The sequence below is a fragment of the Nyctereutes procyonoides genome, unplaced genomic scaffold, assembly GCF_905146905.1.
Source record: "Nyctereutes procyonoides isolate TBG_1078 unplaced genomic scaffold, NYPRO_anot_genome, whole genome shotgun sequence".
Taxonomy (NCBI): domain Eukaryota; kingdom Metazoa; phylum Chordata; class Mammalia; order Carnivora; family Canidae; genus Nyctereutes; species Nyctereutes procyonoides.
The window spans coordinates 5,881,823-5,901,652 of NW_026575130.1; the positions used below are offsets into that span (position 1 = coordinate 5,881,823).

General features: G+C 40.4%; 1 protein-coding gene across 2 annotated transcripts in view; it reads right to left on the reverse strand.

Annotated features, from left to right (window-relative positions):
- ANK2 (ankyrin 2) overlaps positions 1–19,830 on the reverse strand; it is a 654,899-nt gene that overhangs the window by 544,102 nt on the left and 90,967 nt on the right. Inside the window, exon 1 of one of the 2 annotated variants that reach the window (XM_055342396.1) lies at positions 4,913–5,014. The exons of the other annotated variant lie outside the window; for it this stretch is intronic. The gene's annotated coding sequence lies outside the window, so the exon portion shown is untranslated. Of the gene's footprint in view, positions 1–4,912; positions 5,015–19,830 lie in introns of those variants that run through there. 2 annotated transcript variants of the gene reach the window in all.

Below are 19,830 nucleotides of genomic sequence, written 5' to 3' on the forward strand. Positions count from 1 at the left end.
GTGCTCAGCATATGCCAGCTGCTATTGTTGTTATTATTATTACTTTTGATACTTCCTCAAAAACCAGCTTAATCTCATAAAAAAGGCACAAATCAAATTAAGATTAAAACTAAGGAACAAAGATCTAACAATGTCAATAAAACCCAATACTAGGTCTTAAATGATGGAATGTTCTTTTTGACAGAGGACAGTGGATAATCTTTTCCTAAATCATTTTCCACATATATATTTTTCTACCAAATCTTCTCAAAAGTTGTGTTGTGGTGATTGATATTTTCAAGTATGGTGTTGTGCAACAGAACTTCATGACTTCTTTTCCATGCTCAAGATAAAGGAAAAAAATATCCTGAAGACCTACATCAAACCCAAAGACCCAAAAGATAATAAATAAACACAGTTTTCATGAGGAAGCCCTCCATCTAAACAGTTTAGACAGTTGGGTGTAAATTAAGTTTAGGAGATTGTTCTAAAAAATCAGAATTAATCAAAACAGACTGGAGTGTAGGAGCTTAAATTCATGATCAAAGAAATCAATCTATAACTTCAATTGACCCCAAACAGTAATCTCAGATTTCACATTGAAGCTGGCAAAGTTACTAGCACAGTAAACAGTAGCATCTGGCTCTCATGTGGGATGGTGTATACAATGGGCTGATCCATAACTTTAGTCTACTTTAGACATTTAGATGGATGGGCTAAGAGCCCAGTGTGTTATAATAACCCTGAAAAGCTTTTGGCTCTGGCTGTGAACACATTAGCATTAACTTAAATCTGTTGCTTTGTTTACAGCAAGAGATATTCGCTTGTGCTTTCTCCCTAAATGGAACCAGTTAAAGGCATCCAAGACCTTAAAAAGTGGAATTTACAACAAGGACAGCAGCTATTCACTGTATTGGGGTTTCCTTGAACATTATTCTTGCATTTCCTCTTAGATCTGTTTAAAGTAAGTGATATCTTATATTTTAAGTCTTTGTCTTAAATATTAGAAATATTAGAAATTAATACCCGACTTCTCTTTTCTGTTTTCTTTTTTCCCAGTATAACCTGAAACTTAAAATAAGAAATCAGCCAGAGGGTTCCTTGAAGATGTCACCATTTAGAAATGTCACACATGCAGCCATTTGTTTCTGAGCTAGAGAGTGCAGGCTCTTTGGAACAGTGTCCCAATTATTCTTGCTGAAACCACTCAAAGCCACCAGAACTAATTTCTTCCAATATATCACTATAGTTTAATGTCTAGAATGAAAAGATGCTCTCACTAGATCAGGAGAAACTGATTATTACACATTAAGGATAGAATCACAGGTCCTCTGTATTGTAGTCAAGATTTCTAAAAAATGTAATTAAACAACACCCAATCTAATGATATGTTTATTGCTTTTACAAACAGCATTTGTATAGATGAATTACATGTGACATGTATTCATATTTATCTTGATTTCAAACAAATATATGAATCTCACTCTGACTAAAACGAGACCAAGTAATTAACAGATGGGTATTCTAATATAATTATGGAAGAGCATAACATTGTGTTGCCTTTTAAATCTTAATATACTCATAAGCAGGCACTATAATGTTCTGTATATTCTATCATTCAATCAACAACTATTTTTTGAAAATCTCTTTCAGGTCTAGCAGTAATCTAAAGAGAGTAAGTTAAGCTGAAACATCTCTTAAATGGTTTTAAATAGTCACCGTGAATAGGGCCTGCATAAAGAAACAACATTAATATGACTCAGAAAACTACCCAGAGGTGCCTGGCTAGCTCAGTCAGTGGAGCATGTGACACTTGATCTCAGGGTTGTGAGTTCAAGCCCCATGTTGGATGTAGAGAGTACTTAAATATAAAATCTTTGAAAAAAACAGAAAAAAAAAAACTACCCAAATGGGAAGAAGCTTCTCAGTGTTATTGTGATATCTGTTTGCCTTATTTGAATAATGATTACTTTACTAATTAGAGTAGCCCACATTCTCAGCAAGGCAGGATTGGAAAACTAATAATCATGTATTTGAGATCTCATCACATTACCCACAAAGAACACACTACTCCCCTAAGAAAAAATTTAATTTTTCTTTTTAAGGATTTTCCAACCTAGTCTAAAATATTCTTAGGAGGGGATCCCTGGGTGGCTCAGAGGTTTAGCGCCTGCCTTTGGCTCAGGGCGTGATCCTGGAGTCCCAGGATCGAGTCCTGCGTCGGGCTCCCAGCATGGGGCCTGCTTCTTCTCGGCCTGTGTCTCTGCCTCTGTCTCTCTCTCTCTCTCTCTGTTTATCATGAATAAATAAATAAATAAATCTTTTTTAAAAAATAAAATAAAATATTCTTAGGAAAAAAATGTGAAATTGTACTGATTTTACTAGTCCAGTAGTGCCACAGTTAAATAAAATGAAAAAATAACCTAAAATTGGAAAAAAAAAAAAAAAAACCAAACACCTAACTTTGTAAGAAAATGCCTTCTCCTTAAGTTATGTGATTGTGAAAGGTGCACTGAGAGCCAGGAGAGCAGCTCCTGGTCCTGATTCTGTCATTCATGACACGTATAACTTAGGCCAGTCTCCCCCCTCTGTAAAAGAGGATGGACTGGGGCACCTGGGTGGCTCAGTAGGTTGAGTGTCTGCCTTCAGCTCAGGTCATGCTCCCGGGTCCTGGGATCAAGACCTGCATCAGGCTTCCTGCTCGGCAGGGAGACTGCTTCTCCCTCTACTTCTCCCTCGGCCTGCTGTTTCCCCATGCTTGTGCTCTCTCTGTCAAATAAATAAATAAAAATTTAAAAAATAATAATAAGAGGATGGACTGTCAGTCCTTAAGGTCTGTTCCAGTTCTAAGTCTCTGACTGCATCAGCCTTCTCTGAAAAGTAGAAATCTGGGGTGTAGATGGCCCCTATGCATTAATCATGGGCTGCTGAAAACGACGATTAAGACATGAAGAAAACAAAGACACCAAACAGAGCTTTTGTGAGTGAGATGGGGAAATGAGTAATTTTCTTCCATGTCTTTTCATACTAGGGTATTCATTTTTGAAGAAAAATTCTAAAACTCCCCTAAAATGGCATGCCTACCCTGAGAAGCAGGTGGTGTGTGCCTGCAGAGATGAGGACTCCTTGGTTTTATAATCAAAGAATCAATGTGCCAAAGCATGGGCATCAGTTCATCAGGCTTCCCTACAGAGAGATACTGTGCTTGGCATGTAGCCAAAAAAGGGGGTGTGGTCTGGGCTGAGTCAGTAAGAGTATCTCTGAAAACATTTCTCACACTGTGCTCACCTACTCTCCTCCAGCAAGTACCAGCTGCATATCCTGTGCCCTTTGTCAGCTCTTCTGAAATGGCTAACAAAATTACAAACAGTAATAAGGATAAATCTAGCTTCCAGGATAAATCTAGCTTCACTCAACAATATGGAGGGAGAACAAGATGGGGTGGGGCAGGAAAGAGAGAGCCTTCATTTTTCTATGGCTTCATTTTATTTGGCTTGTACTCTGTTTCATAGGACTCAAACAATGAATTAGATAGAACCTTCTCTGCACTTCGTGCTTATGCAGTTCATTGGAATAAAATGGCAAGTGAATAATCCATGTTCACAACATTATGGGTGGGGCAAGCTCTTGTCTGTTGTCTGATGTTCTGTGACTTAAGTCATCTATTGCAAAAGCCTATAAAAAAGAATAGATCTCATCTAAGCATACTTTGTTTGCTCTCATCCCTCCATCTTTCCCACCCAAAAGTTTCTTCAATGCCTAAATGTATCTAGAATCAGGCTTTGCAAAGCCTACAGTTTGTGCAGAGACTCAAAGAAAAGACTAGGGTGATTCCTAAAAACAAAGCAAAAAAAGAATAAATATTCCCCAGTGCTTAAAGACATAGCCTAATTATTTAATTATTTGCTTATGTCTTTCAAGACATCCTACACCTCGACCTAAAACTCTGTCAAGTGTTCACAGAGAAGTGCCAAGGCAAATAAACAATCTCTTCTCCTAATTTTCCCTTTAAAGCCCCTTCCAACTGCACTTACTTTCAGTCTCTCTTAAAACAAATTTAGTGTTATAGGCCCTGAAGGAACAATAAGATGTTACTGAATGTATTCCCTTGCTCTCCAAAAAGACCACACCTAAACATCACAGACGTGAGGCTCTCTTCTGATGTATGAGTGTGGGAATGCAATGCTTGTTACCAGCAGAACAACAAAAAACAGTGCCTAGAAATCCACACTGCTTGCACTTCTCACCACTCTTTAACGGAGCTTCTAAAGCAAGAAAAACAATTTGCTTGCTGGGAAAAGGAGAGAGAACTCCATCATTCTTCCACAACTGGCACCTGTTCTGTCCGTTGACACTACCTAATATAAAACTGACCATTAAAAAGGAATATATTAACAGCATTTCGGTTTACCAGTAAATCCTCAAATCCAACTGCTCCTCACTGCTGGTTCACCCTGCTTTCTTTCTCATCACCTACTTACCCAAAGCAAAAAAGAGGTGGCAACCACTAAATATTTCTCCAGCACAGACACAGCCGATATCTTAACATAAACAGTGATTCTGCCTAAGGGAGACACCACCCTCTTTCCCCTCTCCCTGCTTACCATACAGAGAACGCCAAGACCACTCAAGGGACTGAGAATCTGAAATCAATTCACTTTAACCAGATCTAACGAATCTATCCTACAATTACAAAAATAGAAAATGCAATTCAGAAAAACACATCACATGGAGAACAAACCGAAATCAGGGCTGGGGGACGTTTGCACATCACCGCTGCCTATCAACTCCAGGATGGCATGGAAAGCCACGCTGCCCAGCCCAGACCCTGGGAGAGTGTGCTACAAAGGGTTTCCAGTAACCCCTCATCAACATCAACACTTCCTCCCTGCTTCCAGAATGCTCTGAATAAAAATCTTCTTTAAGTACTTACTGGGAGCAGCAGCTTCTCTCTGCAATGTGCCCGTGAGTCACGCAGCAGGAGGGGCCCCAGAGCAGGGCAAATCGGAGAGCCCCCAGCTTCCCTGCAGGCTGGTGTCTATGATACAGCAGCCCCGGAGCCGACTTTCCCATTACAGCCTCAGACTGTAATCCATGTGCTTTCCGCGGGCCAGTCCCAGCGGCCCACAGAGCACCACATGATCTGCTCTGACATCACATCAGCCAGACGTGACAGCCCATCCACCAGCCTCTTCTACACTAATGGGTTGCATCATTTGGGTGCCTTTGGCTTACATTTAAGCAGGTGTTACAGAGTAAGGAATTGTTGTTTTCTCACAAAATACTTTTTTGCCTGATTCCTTCTGTTGCTAACAGAAGGAAAAAATAAGCAAGAAAAACACTTGGATTTGTTTGCAGCCACAATTTATCAGATAGAGGGAAGTAACTGGAGTTTCATGCCTAGCTCGGGGAAGGTGAAAAATGAGCTACAGTCAAGATGCCAATAACCATGGAAGTAATTTCATCTGCAAATCACTACTACTTCCCCCTACTTTTCTGCAGACTATACATATATACATATATATATGTTTAAGACATAAAATATTGGTGGGTTTTCTGTGAATTTTATTTAAGCTAGTTACCAGTGGTTTTAGTTCATAGAATTTCTCAGGGAGGTAACCACTAGATCCAGTGCCATGTGTAATAATTCCACTGTGAGGCAACTCGCATTCAGTCCAACAGAAATAGACCTATAGACCCAGACAGACAGATAAGCAGGAAGAACCTAAGAATCATCTATTCATGCTTGCATTCATTCATTCAAACCCATTTATTGGTCACCTACTAGGTACCTAGCACAAAGCAGGGATAAGAGATTTGCAGGCAGGGTATTCGAACAATGTGCATGGTTTTAAATAATATTTCTTTTTTTGACACAGGGCTTTTTTTTTTAAGATATTTATTTATTCATGAGAGACACACAGAGAAAGGCAGAGACATAGGCAGAGGGAGAACCAGGCTCCCCGTGGGGAGCCCGATGCAGGACTCGATCCCAGGACCCTGGGGTCATGACCCGAGCCAAAGGCAGATGCTCAATCGCTGAGCCACCCAGGCATCCCTGGCACAGGGCTTCTAATTCTATTTCTGTAATAAGTCAAAGAAGTAATAGCTTTATCAAAGCTGCTTATAACATGTTTTGTGTCTAATACTAAATCTGAAGGCTAGTAACAGAGCCATGTTTCATCTTGGTTTTATGATGATAAATGGCAATAAATGTAACATTTAAGGTAAGAATAACCAAAATTAATAAGCTTTTATGAAGCAAAATCATAGCTAAATTACACTGCAGTGATCAGAAGTATAATTCTTCCGTGGCTAAGAGGAGAATTCACTTAGTCTCCTTTAATTGTATTACTTCCTGTGAATTTAGTTTATCGATTATATTTCACATATTTATGTAGACACAGGATCTCTCTAATCAGCTTATAAATCCATTGAATGTCATGCACCTTGGTATTATTTACAGTGACATAATGTAAATACATGTTAAACACAATAGGTGTTCAACAAGTACTGAGAATAAGTGAATTGACTCAGTTTTATTCTTATATGGTTCATTCCCTATAGAAATCAAATAGACATTAGTTGCCTCCTGGAATCTCATATTGAATTCCATAGTTACAATCAACCTGGTCATCTTTTCTTTTTTTTTTTTTTTTTAAGTTTTATTTACTTATTCATGGGAGACCGAGAGAGAGGGAGAGGCAGAAACATATGCAGAGGGAGAAGCAGGCTCCATGCAGGGAGCCCAATGCAGGACTCGATCCTGGGACTCCAGGACCCTGCCCCAGGCCAAAAGCAGGCGCCAAACCACTGAGCGACCCAGGCGTCCTGCTGGTCATCTTTTCAGGAGAAAATATCACAAGCTTGACACAAAACAAACAGATGACTTAAAAATTATATAAAAAATGACAAATAGGTTATTAGATTAATAATCATAGTTGAATAGATCATTATTAGATTAAATTATTTCCATAACAAAGAGGATATATAGATACTACTTATATATTGATGTTATGGTTCCAGTAAATACATAAAAAATATTGCAATCCATTTTTTTTTTAAGATTTTATTTATTTACTCATGAGAGACACAGAGAGAGGCAGAGACACAGGCAGAGGGAGAAGCAGACTCCATGCAGGAGCCCGATGTGGGACTCGATCCCAGGTCTCCAGGATCAGGCCCTGAGCCAAAGGCAGATGCTCAACCACTGAGCCACCCAGATGCCCCTACAATCTACTTTAAATGTAAGGAATCAAGACAAAATAATGAAGGGACGCTGGGTGACTTAGTAGTTGAATGTCTGCCTTTGGCTCAGGACCGGGATGGAGGCCCACATCTGGCTCCCTGCATGGAGCCTGCTTCTCCCTCTGCCTGTGTCTCTGCCTCTGTCTCAGTGTCTCTCATGAGTAAATAAATAAAATCTTTGAAAATAATAATAATGAAAACTAAGGTTTTCATATTTTGTGATTATTCCATGGGAAAGAGCGTATTAATAAACTAAGGTACAAGAAAAGTAAAATGATCCTTTTTTTACTTGAGAAATATCTTTTTGAGTTTCTTGGCATTTTTTCTCAAACTTTACAAATATAATTAACTTTGAACATTTTAAAATAACACTCCAGGTATATGTCTGTACCAATACCCCACTTAGTGATCTTTTGCCATTATCTCTTATTATATGGGCTAAGTAAAGTGGGAAATTTGGCCTCACAGACAAAATGTTCCTTCCAAAATCTATACAGCTAATAAAAGTTTAATATTCAATTGACTATACTACTACTACTGCTAAAACCCTAGTTCAAACTACTATCATCATTCATCTCCTGGACTATGGCAACTGCTTCCACCCTGTCCTCTAAACAGCAAGTAGAATATACTGTTTAAATATATATATATATACATATATATATTAGGATGCCTGGGTGGCTCAGTTGTTGAGCATCTGCCTTCGGTTCAGGACATGATACCAGAGTCCCGGGATCAAGTCCAGCATGGGGCTTCCTGCATGGAGCCTGCTTCTCCCTTTGCCTGTGTCTCTGCCTCTCTCTCTCTCTCTCTCTCTCTCTCTCTCTCTCTCTCTCTATGTCTCATGAATAAATAAATAAAATCTTTATTAAAAATAATTTTTTAATAAAAAATAAAATATTTTATTCATTTATTTGACAGAGTGAGAGTACAAGCAGTGGGAGCAGCAAGCAGAGGGAGGGGGCGAAGAAGCAAGCTCCCGCAAAGCAGGGAACCTGGTGCAAGGCCTGATCCCAGGACTCTGGGATCATGACCCAAGCTAAAGGCAGACACTTAACTGACTGAGCCACTCAGTCGCCGAACAAGCCGATTCAATTCTTAAATTGAATCACTCTTCTGTTTCTTTAAGGATTTTATTTATTTATTCATGAGAGACACAAAGAGAGAGGCAGAGACACAGGCAGAGAGAGAAGCAGGCTCCATGCAGGGAGCCTGATGCAGGATTCAATCCCAGGATTCCAGGATCATGACCTGAGCCAAAGGCAGACACTCAACCACTGAGCCACCCAGGTGCCCCTAAATTTAATCACTCTTCTACTGAAAACCCTCCACTGGTTTCCACTTTAATTCCTCACCATGGCCAGTAAAATGCTTCAATAATATATGCAGATGTTTCCTAAGTGATTTTCCTCTCTAATATGTAATACTGAACATTATTCTCCTTGGCTGAATTATTGTTAGGTAATTAACACATTTTCTTTTTTTTTCTTTTTTTCTTTTTTTCTTTTTATTATTTTTTTAATTAACACATTTTCTACAATTAACTTATTTCATTAGAATAGTAATCAGGGGGATCCCTGGGTGGCGCAGCGGTTTGGCGCCTGCCTTTGGCCCAGGGCGCAATCCTGGAGAGCTGGGATCGAATCCCACGTCGGGCTCCCGGTGCATGGAGCCTGCTTCTCTCTCTGCTTCTCTCTCTGCCCCTCTCTCTCTCTCTCTGTGTGACTATCATAAATAAATAAAAATTTAAAAAAAAAAAAAAAAGAATAGTAATCAGGGCCAGCCCAAGTGGCTCAGCGGTTTAGCGCCACCTTCAGCCCAGGGCCTGATCCTGGAGACCTGGGATTGAGTCCCACATCGGGCTCCTGCATGGAGCCTGCCTCTCCCTCTGCCTGTGTCTGCCTCTCTCTCTGTGTCTCTCATGAATAAATAAGTAAAATCTTTAAAAATAAAATAAAATAGTTATCAGAAATGGAATTGAGTCAAAGGATATGGTTTTCTTCCTAAGTAACAGTGTTTAAGCCAGATAAACAGTTCCTGTCTAAGAACTGTAGCTCTCAGCCTCCCTTCCAGCTATGTGTGGCCGTGTTAGCAGATTTCTACATTTCTAGCTTAAGAAAAGATTGCTAGTCCTAGACTTCTTTTTTCCCCCTTTATGCAAGCTGAAACCCAGACTTGCCTGTGACCTACCTTCAACCACACAGCTTTAACACTTAGAAAATGGGAAAGGAAGAGAGTGGAAAGAACCAGAACCCTAAATGACCACAGAAAGCAGAGCTGCCCCTCCAACCTAGACTACTCATTTTTAATCTGTTGTATGAGACAGAAAAACTTTTTTAAAATTCTAAGACACTTCATTTGGTACCTCTTTGTCACAGTATCTTAGGCTCTAACCTAACTAGTACAAATAGTTGCAATTTTTTAATATTGCAGCATAATTCATATTGCCCAATGACTTAGCAGGAAGCCAAAAATCAAGTGGCATTTCCACCAATGTGTACAAGATTACATTTTTTACTGCATTCTTGTCAATGTTGAAGCTTATTTCTTTTTTAAAAAAAATCTACTAATTTGATAAAGGAAAAATAATATTCTATTTTTTAGTATGAATAAATTGAACATGATTCAATATTCATTATCCATAGGCATTCCATCTTTTGAGAATTGTCTGTTCATGTTTGCTTGTTTGTTTAACCTCTACACCTGGGGCTTTTTATTTTTTTAAAGATTATTTACTTATTCATTTCAGAGAGAGAGAGGGAGAGACACATGCGGGGAGCCCGACATGGGACTCGATCCCAGGTCTCCAGGATCACACCCCGGGCTGCAGGCAGCGCTAAACCAGTGCACCACCTGGGCTGCCCTGCACCTGGGGCTTAAACTCACAACCGAGATCGAGTTGCATGCTTTACTGACTGAGCCAGCCAGGTACCCTTGTTCATGTTGTTTTTATTTTTGTTAGAATTCTGTTACTTTTCTTGCCCATTCTGTTGAACCTTTGTAGTTTGTCTTTCAATTCTGCATTCAGGAAAACATGTTGAAATGTTGTCTTATCATCAAGTTTGTAATTTTTCTATTGAAATTTGTTTTTTTGAAATCCTTCTTAATGCCCACATTTTGAACCCTAAATACCATTTCCCACTGAAAAGAACTGGGACTCTTTGGGAAAAAAGCTGATTTCAGATCCGAAGGTAGAAAATTTATTTAAAACTTTATTTTTTTTTCATTTTTATTTATTTATGATAATCACACAGAGAGAGAGAGGCAGAGACATAGGCAGAGGGAGAAGCAGGCTCCATGCACCGGGAGCCCAACATGGGATTCGATCCCGGGTCTCCAGATTGCGCCCTGGGCCAAAGGCAGGCGCTAAACCACTGTGCCACCCAGGGATCCCCGAAGGTAGAAAATTTATAAGGTAAGCTTAAGATATCATTTTATGCCAGAAAGCAAGGAAACTATTGAAGAGCATAGGCATCATGTCAAAGGACATGGGAATCAATCTGGGGAGGCTCCTACAGGCCAACTTTATCTAGGTACTGCGGCTATACAAAAAATGACATCAAACGGACTCAAAACACTTATTTTAAAAACTCAATAAACAGGGCACCTGGCTGGCTCAGTCAGAAGAGCATGTGACTCTTGATCTCAGGGGTCGTGAGTTCGAGCCTCATGTTGGGTGTGGAGATTACTTGAATAAATAAAACTTAAAAAAAATTCAATAAACAAAAAAAATTAAAAACAACACTTGTTATTCTCGTAAATTTTCAGTATGGGCAGAGTTCAGTGGGTCAGCTGGGGTCCACTGTACTTGGCATCAATTGAGCAGCTCAAAAGGTAGAGGCTGAAATCTTCTGAAGGCTCACTCATTCATTCACAAGTTTGTTGCCTGACCTGGAACAGGTAAGGGATGGAAGAATTAGGACTCCTTAGTCATCTCTCTATAACTCCATGTTCTCTTTCCATATGCTTTCTCTTACCAAATGTGGTGGCTTCAGGGTGAATGCATTTCACTGAAATCACATATACCAAGAGTGCTGGGCAGAAATAATGGAGAAGTGTCAACATCACATTATAAGAAGAACGTGCGGGACCAAATATATTAGTGTAACTTCTTAGGTAAATACAATCTGTAACAGCATCATAAAGATACCATCACTGATTAATGCACTTAAATATATAAAAATCCTAATAATACTTTCACACAAAAAGAAAAAAAAACACATTCACCAAGAGTTGAGATGACAGTTATACCAAGTACTTATGCAAAAATTGGTAAAGAGAAAAGGGTTTATGTATTATTTCTTTACCATATGGAACTCTATTTCAGAGTTAACAATCGGCTCCAGTTGATGAGGGGAAGCTCTTCTTGACATAAGAATCCTAATTAGTAAATAAATGCAAAAGGATTGACAGAATTGGAAAAATCACCATTTTGCAATCTATAATGGAATAATCAGTTCAGTCAAGAATCAGCAATGAGTGCTAAAAGCACTGAGGACAGGGGCACCTGGCTGGCTCAGTTGGTGGAACGTGTGACTCTTGATCTTGAGGTCATGAGTTCAAGCCCTACATTGGGTGTAGAGATTACTTTAAAAAAACAAAAAGCATTGAGCATAAGGCTGACAAAGTTGTCAACACACAGATTATTTACTTATCTCAAGAGGAAAACTCATAACTTCCCAACGGAGCAATGTGGCAGTTTTCACATTAATCATGAATCCAATGATGGAGGATAACATCATAAAGACAATGAGTCGTACACAACTGATATGATACAATACAATGTTTACAGAATCACTCATGAAATATTCTTTTTTATTATTATTATTCATGAGAGACACAGGGAGAGAGAGAGGGAGAGAGAGAGAGAGAGGCAGAGACACAGGCAGAGGGAGAAGCAGGCTCCATGCAGGGAGCCCGACCTGGGACTCAATCCTGGGTCTCCAGGATCAGGCCCTGGGCCAAAGGCGGCGCTAAACTGCTGAGCCCCCCGGGCTGCCCTGAAATATTCTTGACAAGAATGTTTTACCTGACACCTCATTTTAGTCACAACTTTAATTGGAAATGTCCAGTTTATAGGAAATACAGTGGAGAGTAAACTAAAATTTCAATGAAAGTAATCGTATACATCCAGAAGTTAGAATTCTACCAGAAAATTGACCCAGTCTTTTCAACCAGAAAATGTAATGGAGCTCTGGTTCAAGATGGAAAGATAGGAAGATAACAACCTCATCCTCCTCCTGCAGACTCGCCAAAGCTATAGCTATATATAGAACAATTTCCTCTGGAAAAAAGAAAAAAAAAAAACCTATAAACTGGAAACAAGTAACCTCTGGTGAAACAACCCAGGAGTCAGGAATAACTCAAAACAGGGGCAGCCCAGTGGCTCAGCGGTTTAGCGCCGCCTTCAGCCCAGGGCCTGATCCTGGAGGCCTGGGATCGAGTCCACATCGGGCTCCCTGCATGGAGCCTGCTTCTCCCTCTGCCTGTGTCTCTGCCCCTCTGTGTGTGTGTGTGTGTGTGTGTGTGTGTGTGTGTGTGTGTGTGTGTGTGTCTCATGAATAAATAAATAAAATCTTAAAAAAAAAAAAAAAGGAATAACTCAAAACAGGAACTCCTCCCTAAAGAGCGAGGGGTTTTACCCTACATCAGACATGCCAACCTCTAAGACCAGCATCTGAGAGATGAACCCCCAGAGCATCTGACTTTGAAGACCAGGGCAGCTTGTGTCCACGAGATCCTGGGGCTATGTCAAACTGGGGAACAGCTCTTAAAGGGCCTGTACACAGACTCATTCCCTCCAGGGCCAAGAAACAGTCCTTTGAAAAATGCCCAAGCTTTATGTGAAAGAGATTCATTTCCTATTTTAAATCATTGGTCTGAGGGACAAAAGCCAGCTGAGATATTTTCTGGGGTAGGAGGCTGGTGGGGCACCATCTTCCTGCTCTTACAATGCACTTTTAAAACCAGAAGGTAGCATCCTTTTTTTTTTAAAATCCCTTTCCTACAGGTACCATCTTTATGCTCTAGCCAGCAGGCACCATCTTGGACATTCACCCTTTAGCTTACTAAAGCCAGAAAGGGCCTTCCCTGCCCCCTGCCCCACTTTCCTTTTTTTCTTTTTATTTCCCCTTTTCCTTTTTTACTTTTTCTTTCTTTTTTTTTCCTTTTATTGATGCCATCTTTTCAATTTCCCCTCTGCTTCAATCCAGCCAGTGAGTATCATCTTCACACACTCCCTCTGCTGTACTGCAGAGCACCAGTATCTCCCAGAGGGTAGTTTCTACACATTTATGGTACTCCTCGTTTTTGCAGCTGCCACTCAGGGCATGCCCCTTGATGACCTGGCTCTAGAGGCCAGAAGGACTTTGTTCTTGGGTCCCCTGGGGCTGTCACAATCTGAGAGACTTTTCTTGGCAGACTCCCACTCTCACAGCATCACACGGATGGCAGCCTGAAACACACCCCTTGCGTTTCTATGAAAGAGGCCTATTTCTCATCCAGGAGTTTTGGCTTGAGGGTCAGACTTCTCATTCAGCATATTCAAAGGAGCCTCCGCTAGAGAGGCTAAGGAAGACAACTTTTGCTCTCTCCCTCTACCTCACTCCACTTCACTAGTATCTTCCAGAACAGAGCTTATGCTTTTGTTTGGTGTCATGATTATTGATGTCATTTTTAGGGGACACATTTTTAGGGGACATTTTAGGGGACACTCTACATCACTGGCCCTAGTGACCAGCAGAGGTTATACTCGCAGGTCCCATAGGACTATAACAATGGAGAAAGAGCTCCTAAACAGCTACCACCCTCAGGGCTCAGCAAGAGACAACAAACCCAGGTGCTCAATATTTCTGTGAAAGAGGCCTATTAGCTTTTCATCAGAGCTGCAGACTGAGAGACAGGCTTTTAATTAAACACACATCTAAGGGTTGACCAAAAACCCCTCCTGGGACCTCAGAGGGCAGGCACTATCTTTGCACTCCCCTTCTGCCATGCTGCAAAGCACCAGCTCCTTACAATGGAGCTGTTATATGTGTCTGCTACCCCAGTTTTTACAACCGGTGCCTGGATTTTACTGCTGCTACAGAGGGGTACCTCCTGATTGCCTGGCTGACCAGGGATGGGGGGCAGGGGGAGCTTGCATTTCTGAGTTCCATGAGACTATTACAATTAAAAAGACAGTTCTTGGGGCACCTGGGTGGCCCAGTTAAGCGTCTGCCTTTGAGTCAGGTCATGATCCCAGGGTCCTGGGATCAAGCCCCACATGGGGCTCCCTACTCAGTGAGGAGTCTGCTTTGTCTGCTTCTCCCTCTCCCTCTGTTCTCTCTCTCTCTCTCTCTCTCTCTCTCTCTCTCTCTCTCTCCCTCTCTCTCTCAAGTAAATAAATATTTTAAATAAAAAATAATTAAAAAATAAAAACACACACATAGATCAATGGAACAGAGAACCCAGAAATAAATCCATACATATATAGTCAATTAATTTATAACAAAGGAGCTAAGGATATTCAATGGGGAAAGAACAGTCTCTTCAATAAATGGTGTTAGGAAACCTGGAAAGCCACATGCAAAAATATGGAACTGAACCCCATCTTACATTATACACAAAAATTAACCAAAATGGATTAAAGTCTTGACTGTAAAACTGAAACCTGAAAATTCTTAGAAGAAAACATAGACAGTAAGTTCCCTGACGTTGGTCTTGGCAATGATTTTTTTGGATATAACACCAAGATCATAGGCAACAAAAGCAAAAATCAACAAGTGGGACTACATCAAACTAAAAAGCTTCTGCACAGCAAAGGAAACCATCAACAAAATGAAAAAGCAACCTACTGAATGGGAGAAAATATTTCAAAATCATATATCAAATAAGAGGTTAACATCCAAAATATATAAACAACTCAGTAGCATATAGCTCTTACAACTCAATAGCCAAAAAAAAAAAAAAAAATCCAATTACAAAATTAGTAAAGAACGGATGCATGGGTGGGTAGTTCAGTCAGTTAGGTGCCTGACTCTTGATTTCAGCTCAAGTCATGGTCTCAGGGTCATGGGATCCAGCCCCAAGTTGGACCCTGTGCTCAGCACTGAATCTGCTTGTCCCTCTTCCTCTGCTCCTCCCCCCTGCTCAGGCTCTCTCTCTTAAAATAAATAAATAAAATCTTTTTAAAAATTGGTAAAGCAATTGGTAAAGGTTCTAACTAGATTTTTTCCAAAGAAGATATAAGGCCAGAAGGTATATGAAATGGTGCTCAACATCACTAATCATCAGGAAAATGCAAATCAAAACCACAATTAGATACCACCTTTTAGAATTGCTTTTATCAAAAACAAACAAACAAGAGATAGCAAGTATAAGCAAGGATTTGGAGAACAGAGAACTCTTATACAGCGTTGATGGGTGTAAATTGGTACACCCATTATAGAAAACAGTACGGAGGTCCTCAAAAAATTAGAAGTAGAACAACCATATGATCCTGCAATCCCACTTTTGGGTATTTATCTGAAGGAAATGAAATCAGTGTCTCAAAGAGATACATGCACTCCCGTGTTCACTGTAGCATTACTCACCACAGCCAAGATATGGAAACAATCTAAGTGTCTGTCTATAAATGAATGAATAAATACACAACTCAATATTATTCAACCATGAGAAATAAGGAAATCCTGCCAATTGTGACAGTATAGACAAAACTAGGACATAATGCTAAGTGAAATAAGCCAGAAAGAGAAAGACAAATACTTCATGATCACTTATATATGGAATCCAAACAAAGTCAAACTCCTAGAAACAGAGAATAGAATGGTGGTTACCAGGGTTAGGGAATGAGGAAAATGGTGAGTTGCTAGCCAAAAGTTATAAACCTTTAGTTTTTTTTTTTTTTTTTTTTTTTTTTAATTTATGATAGTCACACAGAGAGAGAGAGAGAGAGGCAGAGACACAGGCAGAGGGAGAAGCAGGCTCCATGCACCGGAAGCCCGACGTGGGATTCGATCCCGGGTCTCCAGGATCGCGCCCTGGGCCAAAGGCAGGCGCCAAACCGCTGCGCCACCCAGGGATCCCAAACCTTTAGTTTTAAGATAAGTAAGTTCCGAGGACCTAATGTACAGTATGATGACTATGCTTAATAATACTGTAATATGTACTTGCAATTTGCTGAGAGAGTAGATCTCAAGCATTCTTATCAGACACACACACACAAACCTAAGTATGTAAGGCAATAAATGTATTAACCTGCTTGTGGTAGGTTTTCATGTAGCAAATCATCACATTGTACACTTTATTTTTTTTTAATTTTTATTTATTTATGATAGTCACACAGAGAGAGAGAGAGAGGCAGAGACATAGGCAGAGGGAGAAGCAGGCTCCATGCACTGGGAGCCCAACATGGGATTCGATCCCAGGTCTCCAGGTCTCCAGGATCGCGCCCTGGGCCAAAGGCAGGCGCCAAACCACTGTGCCACCCAGGGATCCCCAACATTGTACACTTTAAATATATACAATTTTATCTGTCAATTATACATTAGTAAAGCTGGGGGTAAAAAGGATCTGTTGGCTGACTTGTTGGCCTGGCTCACTTCATTGGTTCAGGTTACCTGATATGAAGGTAGGCAACCAACAGCAGTTGGTACAGATATTTTCTGACTTCCTCCCTCCATTTAAAAATGTATGAAACTTGAGGCATCTGGCTGGTTCAATGGGAAGAGCATGGGATGCGTAATCATAAGTTCGAGCCTCCCGTTGGGTGTGGAGATTATTTAAATAAATAAAACTTTTTTAAAAAATACATGAAACTTGGGGCACCTGGGTGGCTCCGTTGGTTAAGTGTCTGCCTTCAGCTCAGTTTCTGATCCCAGGATCCTGGGAATTGAGCCTCAGGTAGGGTAGGGCTCTCTGCTCAGGGGGAGTCTGCTTCTCCCTCAGTTTCTGCCCCTCCCCCACCTTGTGCTCTCTTTCCCTCTCAAATAAACAAATAAAATCTTTAAAAAAAATTTTAATATATGAAACTTAACTGTATCATTTTATTTTTTAAAGGTTCTTTCTTTGGGCAGCCCAGGTAGTTCAGCAATTTAGCGCTGCCTTCAGCCCAGAGCCTGATCCTGGAGACCCAGGATAAAGTCCCACATCGGGCTCCCTGCATAGAGCCTGCTTCTCCCTCTGCCTGTGTCTCTGCCTCTCTCTCTCTCTCTCTCTCTGTCCCTCGTGGATAAATAAATAAAATCTTTAAAAAAAATCTTTTAAAAAACCTGGATTATTAAAAATAAATAAAAGTAAAGGGTTGGTTTTTTTTTAAGGTTTATGTATTTGTTCATGAGAGACACACAGAGAGAGGCAGAGACACAGGCAGGGGGAGAAGCAGGCTCCATGCAGGGAGCCCGATATGGGACTCAATCCAGAGTCTCCAGGGTCACACCCTCGGCTGAAGGTGGCACTAAACCACTGAGCCACCCAGGCGTCCCCATAAAGATTTTTTTTATTTTTATTTTCATCTTTAAGTAATCTCTACACCAACATGGGGCTCAAACTTACAACCCTGAGATCAAGAGTCACATGCTCATTGATGAAAAAAAAGCCAGGCAAGCACCCCTAAATTTCATTTTTTTTTAAAGATTTTTTATTTATTCATGAGAGACAGAGAGAGAGAGAGAGAGAGGCAGAGACACAGGCAGAGGGAGAAGCAGGCTCCATGCAGGGAGCCCGAGGTGACTCGATCCTGGGACTCCAGAATCACACCCTGGGCCAAAGGCAGGCACTTAACCACTGAGCCACCCAGGGATCCCTAAATTTCATTTTTTAAAGCGCTTCTTGTTTCTCTGGCAACTGTGCATCATTCAACATCCACATGATGCAATTATATCTCTTTCCTCTGAAATTTTGAAGCCTACTTTTCTTACAAACCGTGGTCTAAGTCCAGCCTTATTTTCCCTTGCTGCATCACATTCAGGGACAATATGGTCATATAACATCACACCCTTCCCTCAGTGCCAGTCACTTCCAAGTCAACAACCTGTTTCTCCTTGGCATTCAGAATCAAGTTCTGGATATCCATTCTCCTGATTGCTTTCTCACTATTCTGAGAGGTGTAGTTGTCAGCAAAGTTAGTTGAGCATTCATGAAATGCTTTGTTTTCAGCAGAACGATTCTACTGTGCATTAATCTCTGTGTCCATGTTTCAATTTATATTTGGAAAATATTGGTCATGTGCTCTATCTCACCTGGCATTCTCTACTAGGTTCCCTCAATCATTGAAATCTTGTTTGATTCTCCTGCTATTCATATACAATGAATATCCACTCTCCAGTTCCAGGATTCTTTTGAAAGAATGTAGCATCTTAAAATTCATGCTATTGCCACCCACCCCTCCTGGCATAAACACATACACACTCATTGAAATATATACACACAAGGGATCCCTGGGTGGTGCAGCGGTTTGGCGCCTGCCTTTGACCCATGGCGCGATCGAGACCCGGGATCGAATCCCACCTCGGGCTCCCGGTGCATGGAGCCTGCTTCTCCCTCTGCCTGTGTCTCTGCCTCTCTCTCTCTCTGTGTGTGTGACTATCATAAATAAATAAAAATTAAAAAAAAAAGAAATATATACACACAAAACAATACCACCAGAGCTGCTGCTTTTGAACAAAGTATTAAAAAAACTGTCAGATCAAAAATGAATCAATAAATAAATAAAAACTGTAAGATCAGCCACGCCTGGGTGACTCAGCGGTTGAGCGTCTGCCTTTGCATGATCCCAGGGTCCTGGGATTGAGTTCCCTATCTCCTCCTGCGAGAAGCCTGCTTCTCCCTCTGCCTGTGTCTCTGTCTCATTCTCTGTGTCTCTCATGAATAAATAATAAATCTTAAAAAAAGAAAGAAAAATTGTAAGATCAGTCATGTATTGATGATTGTTGAACCTAGGTAATGGATACATGAGAATTTGCTACACTGTTCTCTCTCTGCTTTTGAATATATTTGGAAATCTCAATAATAAAAATACTTTTTAACTATCTGCAAAATTATCATGTCATTTACACCAAACATCCATTTTACTAAATACTGCTAAACAAAACTGAGATGATTAAGACATGATCTCTAACTAAGGGTTACCAAATAAAATATAATTAGGTTACCCACCTAATTAAGTTTGAATTTTAGATAAACGATAAATAATATGTGCAAGTACATTCCATGCAATACTTGAATATTCAGTGTCTCACATTTCTGGAGTTGAAAAGCCTGAAATCAGTTTCACTAGGCTGAAATCAAGGCTCTAGGGGAAAACCAGTCCCTTGTCTCTTTTAGCTTCTGGTGGTGGCTGTTGGCATTCCTTGGCTTATGGCCACATCCCTCCAATGTTCAAGGCAAACACCTTCAAATCAAATCTCTGTCTGCTCCACCTTTGCATTGCCTTCTCTTCTTTGTGTCAAATCTCCCTCGGCCTGTCTCTTATAAGGACATCTGTGATGGGATTTAGGGCCCCAAAATAATTGTCCCATCTCCAAATCTTTAATTTAATCATATTTGCAAAGGCCTTTTTTCCAAAAAAAGTAACATTTAAGGATTTTGGGAATTAGGACCTGATGCCTTTGGGGACCATAATTC